The sequence below is a fragment of the Ochotona princeps genome, chromosome 1, assembly GCF_030435755.1.
Source record: "Ochotona princeps isolate mOchPri1 chromosome 1, mOchPri1.hap1, whole genome shotgun sequence".
NCBI lineage: Eukaryota > Metazoa > Chordata > Mammalia > Lagomorpha > Ochotonidae > Ochotona > Ochotona princeps.
In genome coordinates, this window is record NC_080832.1 from 65,459,777 (window position 1) to 65,471,302 (window position 11,526).

At 36.9% G+C, this 11,526-nt stretch overlaps 1 non-coding gene across 1 annotated transcript; it reads left to right on the forward strand.

Annotated features, from left to right (window-relative positions):
• Window positions 1-591: 591 nt before the first annotated feature.
• On the forward strand, window positions 592-695 carry LOC118758405 (U6 spliceosomal RNA). The gene has a single exon (XR_004995698.2). It is a non-coding gene; the product is annotated as a U6 spliceosomal RNA (small nuclear RNA).
• The last annotated feature ends 10,831 nt before the right edge of the window (window positions 696-11,526 follow it).

Sequence of the window (11,526 nt, forward strand, 5' to 3'; positions counted from 1 at the left end):
TATCATTAGTCATTCATGAGTGAATCCTAGCAAAGTGATATGCTAACACATTTTTTCCTTACAGTCGTGTATTCTGTTAATCTCAGCTTCAGCTAGTACTCCTTTTTCCTCCTTTACAGAAACCTGACTACACTAGTTCAGTCTTCCCATTATTATTCCTAGGATCTTTGCATGCCGTTTCTCCAGCATGCTATTCAAAGCAAGTTTCACCTAATTCAAAGAAGCATCTACACTGAAAAAAAAATCAGTTTGAATATTGTTGACTTACCATTCCCTCCTACTTAATGATCACTCTTGCTAGATCTCCATGTTGGATTCTTATTCATAAATAAATACAGGATGTAGGACTTCTTCCTTAATTAGAGATTTCTTCATCTTGAATATATTCACTGAAGTTTATGTGTTCAAATCTTAACTTTCCATGCATAAGTTATAAGAGTTGAGACCTTGAGGAGGACATCATAATACAATGGGTGAGACTGCTGTTTAGGCTGCCCATATACCAAACAGTAGTGATGGTTCCAGTCCCAGGTCTCTCAGTTCTAATCAAGCTCCCTCCTCATACATCATGAGAAGTAGTACATGCTGACTGAAATTCTCTGGTCCCTGTAACCCACATTACAATGATAAAAGGAAAATCTGCATGGCTCCTGCAAAAGGATGACATGAAAATTTGTGAATAGTTTCAACTTTTTTTTTTTTTTTAAGATTTGGTAGGAAGACAGAGCTCCAACATCTAGGATGCAGAGGGCTTATACCAACTTTTCCTAACCCATATGAACTGCCAAAACGCTGTGAATGCTGGGTTTTAACCCTTAAGTTAAAAGATTGGTGAAAGAAACTCTGGAACTTGGCCAGGGTTGGTAGCTTAGAAGCTAAAGTGCTCACTTTCCCTGTGTTGGAATACCATATGGGCACTGATTCTACTCCTGGAGGTCCATTTCCAATACAGCTCCTTGTGTGTAGCATGGGAAAGTAGTCAAGGATGGCCCAAAGCCTTGGGACCCTGCATTCATGTGGGAGACCAGAAAGAAGTTCCTAACTCCTGGCTTTGGTTTGCCTCAGCTCTGGCCATTGCAGCCAAATGGGGAAAGAATTAGCAGACAGAAGTCTTTCTCTCTATATCTCTTTCTGCATGTATATCTGAATTTCCAAATTAAAAAAAGAAAGAATAAGGAAACTTTGGGACAAAGAGGGAGGAACCACTAGGAAATGTGTAAGTAATCTGAAGGACCGTTAATGTGATTCTAGAACCTGGTCTATCTTCCACTCTCATCCCAAAGACATTATCAAAGAGCTGGATCAAAATTCATGCATCTGGAACTTAAACTGGTGGTCTCAATATGATGCTGGCATTGCAAAAGGCAATTTAACTCACAAAACCACAACTCTATTCTTACATGTTTTCTCATGATGCTGTTTATTAAAAACAACCTTACTTCTAAATGCAATATTTTGGTTGTAACTCCAGTGTGCCGGCTTGCCTTTTGATTGTTATTTCTGTTTTTATAAATTTTGACCAGTATTGCCAGGCTTTTCTGTGTCATTATTTTTAATATGAAATGCTAAAATTAGTATTTTCAATTTCTATTGCCCCAATGAAATTTAATTACATACATTTCTGCTGCTTATTAATTTACTTTTTATTATCTACTCTTTACTTTTCTTCTGACTTTTAATATAAGTACTTTGCTTATTAATTCTCAACTGATCTTCTTAATGAAACAATTGAGGATTATATTTTCTGAATTTTAATTTTTTGAAATAATTTTGTTTTTCTTTTATTCTGACATAATATATTGAACTGCTTTCAAATGACAAAACACAGTTTTGTTAGCTAATTTTATTTATTTCTGACTTAACTATATTTTTAATTAAAATAAATCTTGCTTTATATGATTAAAAAAAACAGTGGTTCTGAAGAGACTTCGAGCCCCTCTTCTGAGCTTTCCAATTCCTGAAAGACCAGGGGATAGCTTTATATTTGGAAAATCAAATTTATGGGCCAGGTTCAGATATTTTAGGAAAAGATCATCTCAGTAGGCTGATGCTGGCCTGTCAAAATTCAGCCTCATTCCAGTAACTTGAAAAACTGAAAAATACAGACTTTTAAAAAATTGTGTCAGGGAATGGAGGTGCAAATTCCTGTGTTGAGCAGATAAAATTCTCAAATGATGCCTTCGGTAAAACTGACTGTCAGGCATCCTTGAATGGGATACTGTTCCTAATGGAATAAACTGTGTTCAAGCCCCATGGCAGGATAAAGTTATAAGATAGAGCAACCACCAAACTGGTTCATGCTCATGGAAAATCCCTATACAGCATTTTAACAGTGGTGAACTCAAAAGAGGGAACTAAGTATTGGCGGTGAGTACTAACATGGGAAAAAGGAGGAGGAAACAATTTTATGAGGAAATAGTGAAATCTAGGTCATATCCAAGAAGATTTTACAAAGGGAACTAGCAGAGGGACCTGTGTGATAAGCAACAAGTTGCTCATACTGTATTAAATGATCCTAATCGTGCACCAAATCTTGCAAGATAATTAATCAAGTCTGGCTCTCATTGTGAAAACTGGAGCCTCTTGTTGTTCTAGTTCCTGTCAAGTGATGCTTTTCCTCATGTTATGATGCAACAAAGAAGCTTTCAAGCATGTGTGTCCTGAACTCCCCAACATCCAGAACCATGACTCCGTAAATCTCTGCTTGGTATCTTACCCCATCTCAAATATTGTTTGTTATGAAATCACAAAATGAAGAACAGTGTATTATTTCCTTATAAATATCCTTAGTTAACTCATTAAGCCTCCTGTAGAAATTGTGTATCCTCCTTGACTGTTTACTAGGCATTTCACAAAACAATTATGATTCAAATATGGTTTGTTTCCTGTACCATAAAGTAAGCAGTTTCTTTTGTAAATCACACTCTTCTATGAATACAATTTCCAAATGACAATTTAAGGTGACAATTTTTTGACTGAGTTAACATGAAGATAATTAGCAGTTGGCTGTTATGTGTCTGATGTAGGAGGTTATAAAATTGCAAAACCTTTATAATTTTAACATAAGATTTAGGTTTTTTTTTTTTAAAGATTTTATTATTATTGGAAAGCCGGATATACAGAGAGGAGGAGAGACAGAGAGGAAGATCTTCCATCCGATGTTTCACTCTCCAAGTGAGCCGCAATGGCCAGTGTTGCGCCAATCCGAAGCCGGGAACCAGGAACCTCTTCCGGGTCTCCCACGCGGGTGCAGGGTCCCAAAGCTTTGGGCCGTCCTCGACTGCCTTCCCAGGCCACAAGCAGGGAGCTGGATGGGAAGCAGAGCTGCCGGGATTAGAACCGGCGCCCATATGGGATCCTGGGGCTTTCAAGGCGAGGATTTTAGCCGCTAGGCCACGCCGCTGGGCCCAAGATTTAGGTTTTTTTTTTAAAGATTTATTATTTTTTTTTATTACAAAGTCAGATACACAGAGAGGAGGAGAGACAGAAGGGAAGATCTTCTGTCTGATGATTCACTCCTTAAGTGGCCTCAATGGGCTGGTGCGCGCCAATCCGGAGCCAGGAGCCAGGAACATCCTTCCACGTCTCCCATATGGGTGCAGGGTCCCAAGGTTTTGGGCTGTCCTCGATTGCTTTTCCAGGCCACAAGCAGGGAGCTGGATGGGAAGTGGAGCTGCCGGGATTAGAACCGGTGACCATATGGGATCCTGGCGCTTTCAAGGCGAGGACTTTAGCTGCGGGGCCCAAGATTTAGGTTTAAGCTTAACTTTTTCTTTTTAGAAATTGACCATCTCTGAACTCAGTTTATATATAACCTCTCAATTGGACAATATGAGCATGTGAAAATAGAAAAGCTAAATAGACTAGAACTGTCCATTCGTAAACATTTCTACTAAAAAAAATGTGAGAGAAAATAAAATTAAAAAGAAACCACTGTAATCAATGAAGGATTTTATGCAATTTAAAAAATTCTCAACAGAATGTATGAATAACACAAACACATGAACAGAGGTTATCCCCTTAGCAGTGAAAGAGATAACAATTAAAAATAAAATGCTGTACAATTTTATACACGCTGGATGAAGTAATGTGTCAGAGTGAGTATTGATAAAGATACAGGGTCACACAAATTCTAAAGAGATTCTTGAAATGAGAAAATATATTAATGTGAGGTAGGTCACATGTCCTGCTCTGAACTGAGGTACGATGCAAATATTTAGAGAGGGAACAAAACCTAAAGAATTCAAAGGATGCTGGTCATATTCAAAATGATGATTTATTATAATTTTAGCATAAACAAAATTTATTACTGTATTGCCATTTAAGCAATTTAGTGATTTTTTTAAAAAGAAATATCTTTTATTTATTATTAAATAGCAATTTGATTTTTATGCATCTCTCAATTGTACAATTGTTTACAAACACACTTTATACTTTTAATAAACGTTGAAGTAAGATTCCACTCTTTTATAACTTTACTTTCACTCACAAGACAAGTGTATGCACTAAAAAAATCTAAACAAGATGTCTTACTATTGTATTAAGAAACTATTTTAAGGCTGGGGTTGTGAGACAGTAGGTAAGGATTGAGGGTGGCTTCACAACCTTTCTGTTCCACCTCCAATCCAGCTGTGCTCTAACGCATTTGGAAATCATCCAACGATGGTCACCTCTTTTGGACCCCTGCCACCAACATTAGAGAGCTGAACTGACTTCCAGTCTCCTGGCTTTTGATGCGTATATTTCAGGTTGTAATGGCTATTGATGAATAAAGCAGTGAATGGAAGATATCTTTCTCTCTCTTGTAACATTTTGTTTCTTATTCTCTCCTTTGTTATTATGCTCCTTAAATAAATAAACCTTCAAAAATAAGTTTAAAAGTAAATCATTTTGGAAGTTCAGAATGATGTCTGAGATATAATACTTCTGCAAACAAAATCAGGCATCTTAAGTGTATGTTCATAATTTTTTTAAATTTATTTATAATCTTACTTTAGTTGATTAGGGTACAAAGGGTCAAGGGCCACAGAAAACTGGGTAATACCATTGTTTTCACACAAATATCATCATTTTTCCCCCAGGGGTCATGGGAGAAACCAAGGGAGAAGCTCCACCCAGCCTCCCACCCACCCCAGGTCCCTGATATGAGGCACTCTCCCAGGGTCCTGCTCAGTTTTGATAGTTCAACATAATTGTTCGTAAGAGTCTATCCTTGAGGCAGCGCTGTGGCACAGCAAGTTCCGTCATCGCTGCCTAGAGTGCTAGCAGCCCTTGTGTGAGCCTACAGGAGCCCCAGCAGCTTCACTTGTGATCCAACTGCCTGCTGATTGTACAAGTATTCTGGGCGTTGCAAGCCTATAGGAGACCCAGATGAAGCTTCTGGTTTCAGCTTCACGCAGCCCTGCTTTTGTAGCCATCTGGGGAGTGAATCAAGGGAATAAAAACCTATTTTAACCATTTTGTCTCTCTTTCTCTGTAAGCATGTATTTCAAGTAAATAAATGTTACATGTGACAAAGAATTTATACATTGAAAATATTCCAGTATTCATATTAATTAAAAGCCACTTTTCAAGATTTATCTAAATCTTACATTATGTCATTTTTTAATATATATATATATATTTTATTGGAAAGGCGCAGATACAGAGAAGAGGATAGACAGAAAGATCTTCCATCCGATGACTCACTCTCCAAGCAGCCGCAACGGCCGGTACTCGCTGATCAGAAGCCAGGAACCAGGAACTCTTCCAGGTCTCCCACGCCAGTGCAGGGTCCCAAAGCTTTTGGCCATCGTGGACTGCTTTGCCAGGCCACAGAAAGGGAGCTGGGTGGGAAGCGGGGCTGCTGGGATTAGAACTGGTGCCCATATGGGATCCCGGCGCGTGCAAGGTGAGGACTTTAACCACTACTCTATCGTGCCGGACCCATCATTTATTTTTATAGCAAAAATGAGATTGTAAATTTTATCTACTACTAAATAAGTTAAATCAAATATAAAAATACTGAGATTGACTTAATAAAACTCTCAAAGTGTTAGGTACATAAAAATAAATAGGAATTTTGTAAGGAAGTATAATACTTAGCTTTTGGAACCCCATTAAAACATTAAAAAAAAACCACTTTAGTTACAGAAATAAAATATTCTTGAAAGGCAGTAAAATGTAACGGGTCAGCCTGACATTTTTTATCACTGATAGTGAACCTTTGCCCAGTCTTCACAAATTTAAATGTTGATAATAAAAAATATCATCCTCAGAGTTTTTGCAAACTAAACTGACCTCTTACACATGAAGTGTATTGAGCAACACTCACTATCCAACAAATGCAATGTTTCTACAATGATTACTGAGCAGTTAATATTACAAGCTAGGAAATCTATGCTTTTTGCTTCAAATATTACAAAGAAGAAACCAAAATTTTAAGAAATTGAGAATTTCAAGCAACAGCCTGCTAAGTTGAGACAGAGATATGGGAATAGTCAGAGATTCAGTATATGTTATATGGTAATCTCTTTCACTCAAAAATTAGTTATGCCTAAGTTTAACCAAGAGATCTACTTCTTATGTATGGTAAAGTTTATAAATCTTTCATTGCATGCATGTTTACTTTGACAGGTGTCTGTATTTGTCTCTTTTGCTTAATGATGTTTTTACAAGTCTCTGCGATAACACTGAATTTCAAAACCAACTTGAACAAAGTAGAAAGAATACAAATGTTAGGTCATTCAACCAGTTATCCAACTTATAAAGTGTGAATAAGAGTCAAACCAGCAGTTTCTTTTTTTTCAAAATCTCATTTCCCTGCTCTCTGTCTTTAATACAACTTTTTCTATTATGCAGTTTTAGAGAGATTGTAAGACCCCCTATAGAGCTGTATTTGATATTGTAAAACATATTACTACTTCCTCTATTAGGGTTAATATGTTTTTTGGGAAAACTTAATATTTTACTCTGCTTTAGTTTATACAGTGCCAGGTCAATAGCTAGTCCATGTACTATTCAAGAATTCCCAAACTCATAGATTTCTGTCAATTAACAATTTCTGGGTCTTTCAGATCAGAGAGGGTAGAATCTGACATGATGGCTCAGTGTCTAATTCCTTGCCTTGCATGCACCAGGATACCAAATGGGCCCCGGTTTCAGTTCTGGCTGCTCCACGTTCCATCCAGCTCCCTGCTGGTGACCTGGGAAAACAGGAGAGAATGGCCCAAAGAAGCTTCCAGCTCCTGCCTTCAGATTGGCTGAGCTCTGGCTGTTGTGATCACTTTGGGAGTGAACCAGCAGACAGAAGATGTTTCTTTCTGTGTCTCCTCTCTGTAAATCTGTCTTTCCAATATAATAATAATAATAATAAATTATTTTTTAAATCACTAAATGGTTAAATGAAATCTTCTAAAATGAAAAACATAGCTTATTAAGTATTTGCTAGCTGGAATAGATGGTGAACTTAATCTGTCTAAAAGGATGTTTCTTATTTCTACTAGTATGTGAACTTTTCTTGAAAATCTGTTTTCACCATCCATGCATATTCAATGACTCTCCATCATGTCCACCTGAAATTGACCAACTACCTGGAACAGAAATCTATGCAGGCAGATTATTAAATGATATCCAATTTACTCAAGCGTTTGTTAGTGATCATTTATTTTACTTCTCTTTGAACATGGGAAAGTTCTTGAAAGGGTGCACAAAATGTTAACAGATAAGGTTGAAATCCAGGAGCTATTGCCTTGTTAAATTTTAATTTTTTTCCGAGTGAGATAAGAATAGTTACTTAGGATCTGTGTAAATGAGCCATTGGAAATATAATTTTACTGCATGATATAATACAACTTCATGAAAAGCATGTTTCAATGTTTTCATATGTTCACTGGGGTTTATGAATATCTTTAAGGACATGAGTACCATATGTATGAGTATATATAATGTACTAGCATATATAATACATATCTGAATGTATGTGTTTTAAATTGACAAATAAGGCATTCTAACTTAATGTAATAATGAAGAAGTCACAGACTTGTCTTTAAAAGACAATCTGGCAAATTGGCAAACAGACTGTAATAATGATAAACTGTGTTTTTATTGAGATACACATCAATATACTCAGCATTTGTTGAAGATATTTTATGCGTAGGCGTAAACTGCAATGAATGGGGTAGAACATGGATATACTTAGTAAGGGAACATGAAGAGAAACAGCAGTGAGTTTATTAGAGTTACTATTTGAGTTTGGAATGAGATTATAAGGCTGAAAAAGTTTTCTGATTACCTATTTGTTTAGTTTCAAGCTTATTGACTGTGGTTTCCACGGCCTCTTATGAGTTAGATTGGGCTTAGCTTTCAATCTCATGGTCAATCCCCATCAGGTTTATTTGCAGAAAATATAGCTTTCATGAGATTAAATAACTTAAAGTTCACATCCCTTAAAATGTTTATATCAATACCCTGACCATCACCCACTCAGTTCCTACTATAATCACCTTTTTTCCAAGATTATCATACACTTTCTATACTGTGTCAGAACTAGTTCTTTTTTTTTTTTAAAGATTTATTCATTTTATTACAGCCAGATATACACAGAGGAGGAGAGACAGAGAGGAAGATCTTCCATCCGATGTTTCACTCCCCAAGTAAGCCGCAACGGGCCGATGCGTGCTGATCCGATGCCGGGAACCTGGAACCTCTTCCGGGTCTCTCACGCGGGTGCAGTGTCCCAATGCATTGGGCAGTCCTCAACTGCTTTCCCAGGCCACAAGCAGGGAGCTGGATGGGAAGTGGAGCTTCCGGGATTAGAACCGGCGCCCATATGGGATCCCGGGGCTTTCAAGGCGAGGACTTTAGCCGCTAGGCCATGCTGCCGGGCCCCAGAACTAGTTCTTAATTTGGGATCCATAGTTGGATTAGGAGTCATTGGGCTTTCATAAAACCCAAACCAATTTTAACATTTCATACAGGAAATCAATAGTAAGATTATGTTTTATCCACAATACCTTGTAAACACTTTAGACACAAATATCAAATCTCATGCATTCTTAACCCCAGTGCCTGGCAAAATTTGATGTTGCATAATAGATGTTTAATAAAACTTTCAAAAGTGTATTCAGGAGCAAATTATTTGAAAATCTCAAGGATGGGTAGCAATTAGAAAGAAGAGAAGAAAGAAAAAAATTTGTAAAAGAATCATCAAAATTTGAAAAAAACGCATACCTATAAGAAAATAAGATGTTAGATCATCTATGATACAGCAAAAATATCCTTGTAAAATCTCATATCCTGTTTTTCCATGTTATATTTTCACAACAGAAAAAAATTATTTCAAAACATATGCAAAGTTTATGAATCTAGAATGATAAAATTCATAGATGAGGATTCACCCCAATGCTATTGAAATATCCTGACTGCATGCGTGAGTAGCTCGTAAAAAATAAACCTGTTGAAGGGACTAAATTATAAAGATGAAGGACTAAACTACAATAAAGAGGAAAGAAACACAGAGTGTAAATAAGGAAGAGAAAACCATTATCCATACAGGCTTTCACTCATGGGCTAAAATTCCTTTCCACATTTTTTAATTATTTCCTTTGGAAATCAATTGCCTAATAAATAATATTATACATATCCACAGACATGTCAGTTCATTCTTATGTGTTCTTTTTCCTCTGAATTAGGGATCTTAGTTGGCGGCACCTATTTAAAATAATCTATATTTTCATTTTCTATTTGAACAGCATAGAGATACAGAAAAAGAACAATCTTCCCTCTGCTAGCTAGCTCTCCTAATGCAACTGCTGTGGCTGGTAAAATGTCAACGACAAGAATTAGAAACTCAGTTCATGTCTTTCATGCTGTTGGCAAGGAACGTAGCACTTGAGCCATCATTCATTGCCTCCCAGGGTATGCATCACCTGGAAGATGGAACCAGAAAAGAACTCAGGAAGCAAATCTGAACTTGAAAACATGATGCAGGTGTTCCATGGGATACCTTAAATAATAGCACAATCATTTCTTATCTTATTTAAGTGATCACTTAGTGCTATTCTGATGGGTATGTCTGTCCTATGGTGTAATGAAAAATACAAGTGTAAATTCTACACTTGTTCAATTTATGTATCTGAGAATCATGAGTTCCAGACTTTTCTTACCATCTCATTTTTAGTAACCACCAGATTACTAACGCTAAATAATTTAAATTATAATTCTTATGTGCCATGTGCTCAACTATGTTTCGATTTGCACAATTATTTGAAATGATTCATCAGGCTTCTGTCATATTTTAAAAATATAAATAGGTTGTTTTTCATATCTTATCAACAATTTTTCTCAAACATTTCTTGCATTACATTCAGTTCACTTCTTAAAAATCAAAGAAACAATCGCACACTGCAGTCAGATTCAGGTATAAATAAATGGATTTAGGGGCTTGGCGGTGTGGCCTGGTGGCTAAGGTCCTTGCCTTGATCCCATATGGCCGCTGGTTCTAATCCCGCAGCTCCACTTCCTCTCTGTCTCTCCTCCTCTCAGTAATCTGACTTTGTAACAAAAATAAAATAAATCTAAAATAAATAAATAAATAAATAAATAAATGGATTTATTGCATTCTACTTTAAATTTTTTTTAAATTATTTTTATTGGAAAGTCAGATATACAAAAAGGGAGAGAAAGAGGAAGATCATTTTTCAGTTTACTCCCCAAGCAGCCACAAAGTCTGAAGCTGCGCTCATTCAAAGCTAGGAGCCAGGAACTTCTTCAGGATCTCCTCCATTGGTGCAGGTTCCAAGACTTTGGGCCATCCTCAACTGCTTTCCCAGGCTGCAAGCAGGGGGAGCTGGATGAGATGTGGGGCCGCAGGGACACTGACAGCCCCCATATGGGATCCTGGCGTGTGCAAGGCAAAGACTTTAGCTGGTGGGCTACCTTGCTGTTGCCCTTTATTTTATTCTTAATACAATGTTTCTTTATTTGCCCTGATTTCTTCCTCAGAATCAATGCCAGCACTCTTCTAATTTATGGATATTCAATATTTTCTATTTTAGTATAAATAGGAAACAAGCTATACAGTCTGTTCATATATAGTTAAAGGGGGCTTCCCTCCTTCCATCAAACCTATGTACCTTTTTTGTACTTTCTACGTTTCTTTTTATAGTTTTCCTTTACATTTTGCAATGATGTACTTTCAATTTACTTTGCAATCACAATCTGAAACCTCCACTAAATATTTAACAAGGATTAGTCAAAACCAAACCAAACAAAAAAAAATTAACACTCTTTTTCTGGTTAATAAGAGCTATCAAAACAATTAAATCTCAAAATGTCAATTTCAGAGTCAGTATTGGGTTCTGGATTAAACCATAGCCCGTAACACTGACATTTCATATGGGTGACAGTTCCAGTCCCCATTGCTCCAATTGAAGCTCATGGCTTATATGCCTTGGAAAGCAGTAAAAGAAGGTCCAGTTCTTTAGACCCTCACGTACTTGGGACACCTGGATGACGCTCCTGATTTCAGCTAGGCCCTGCGTTAGC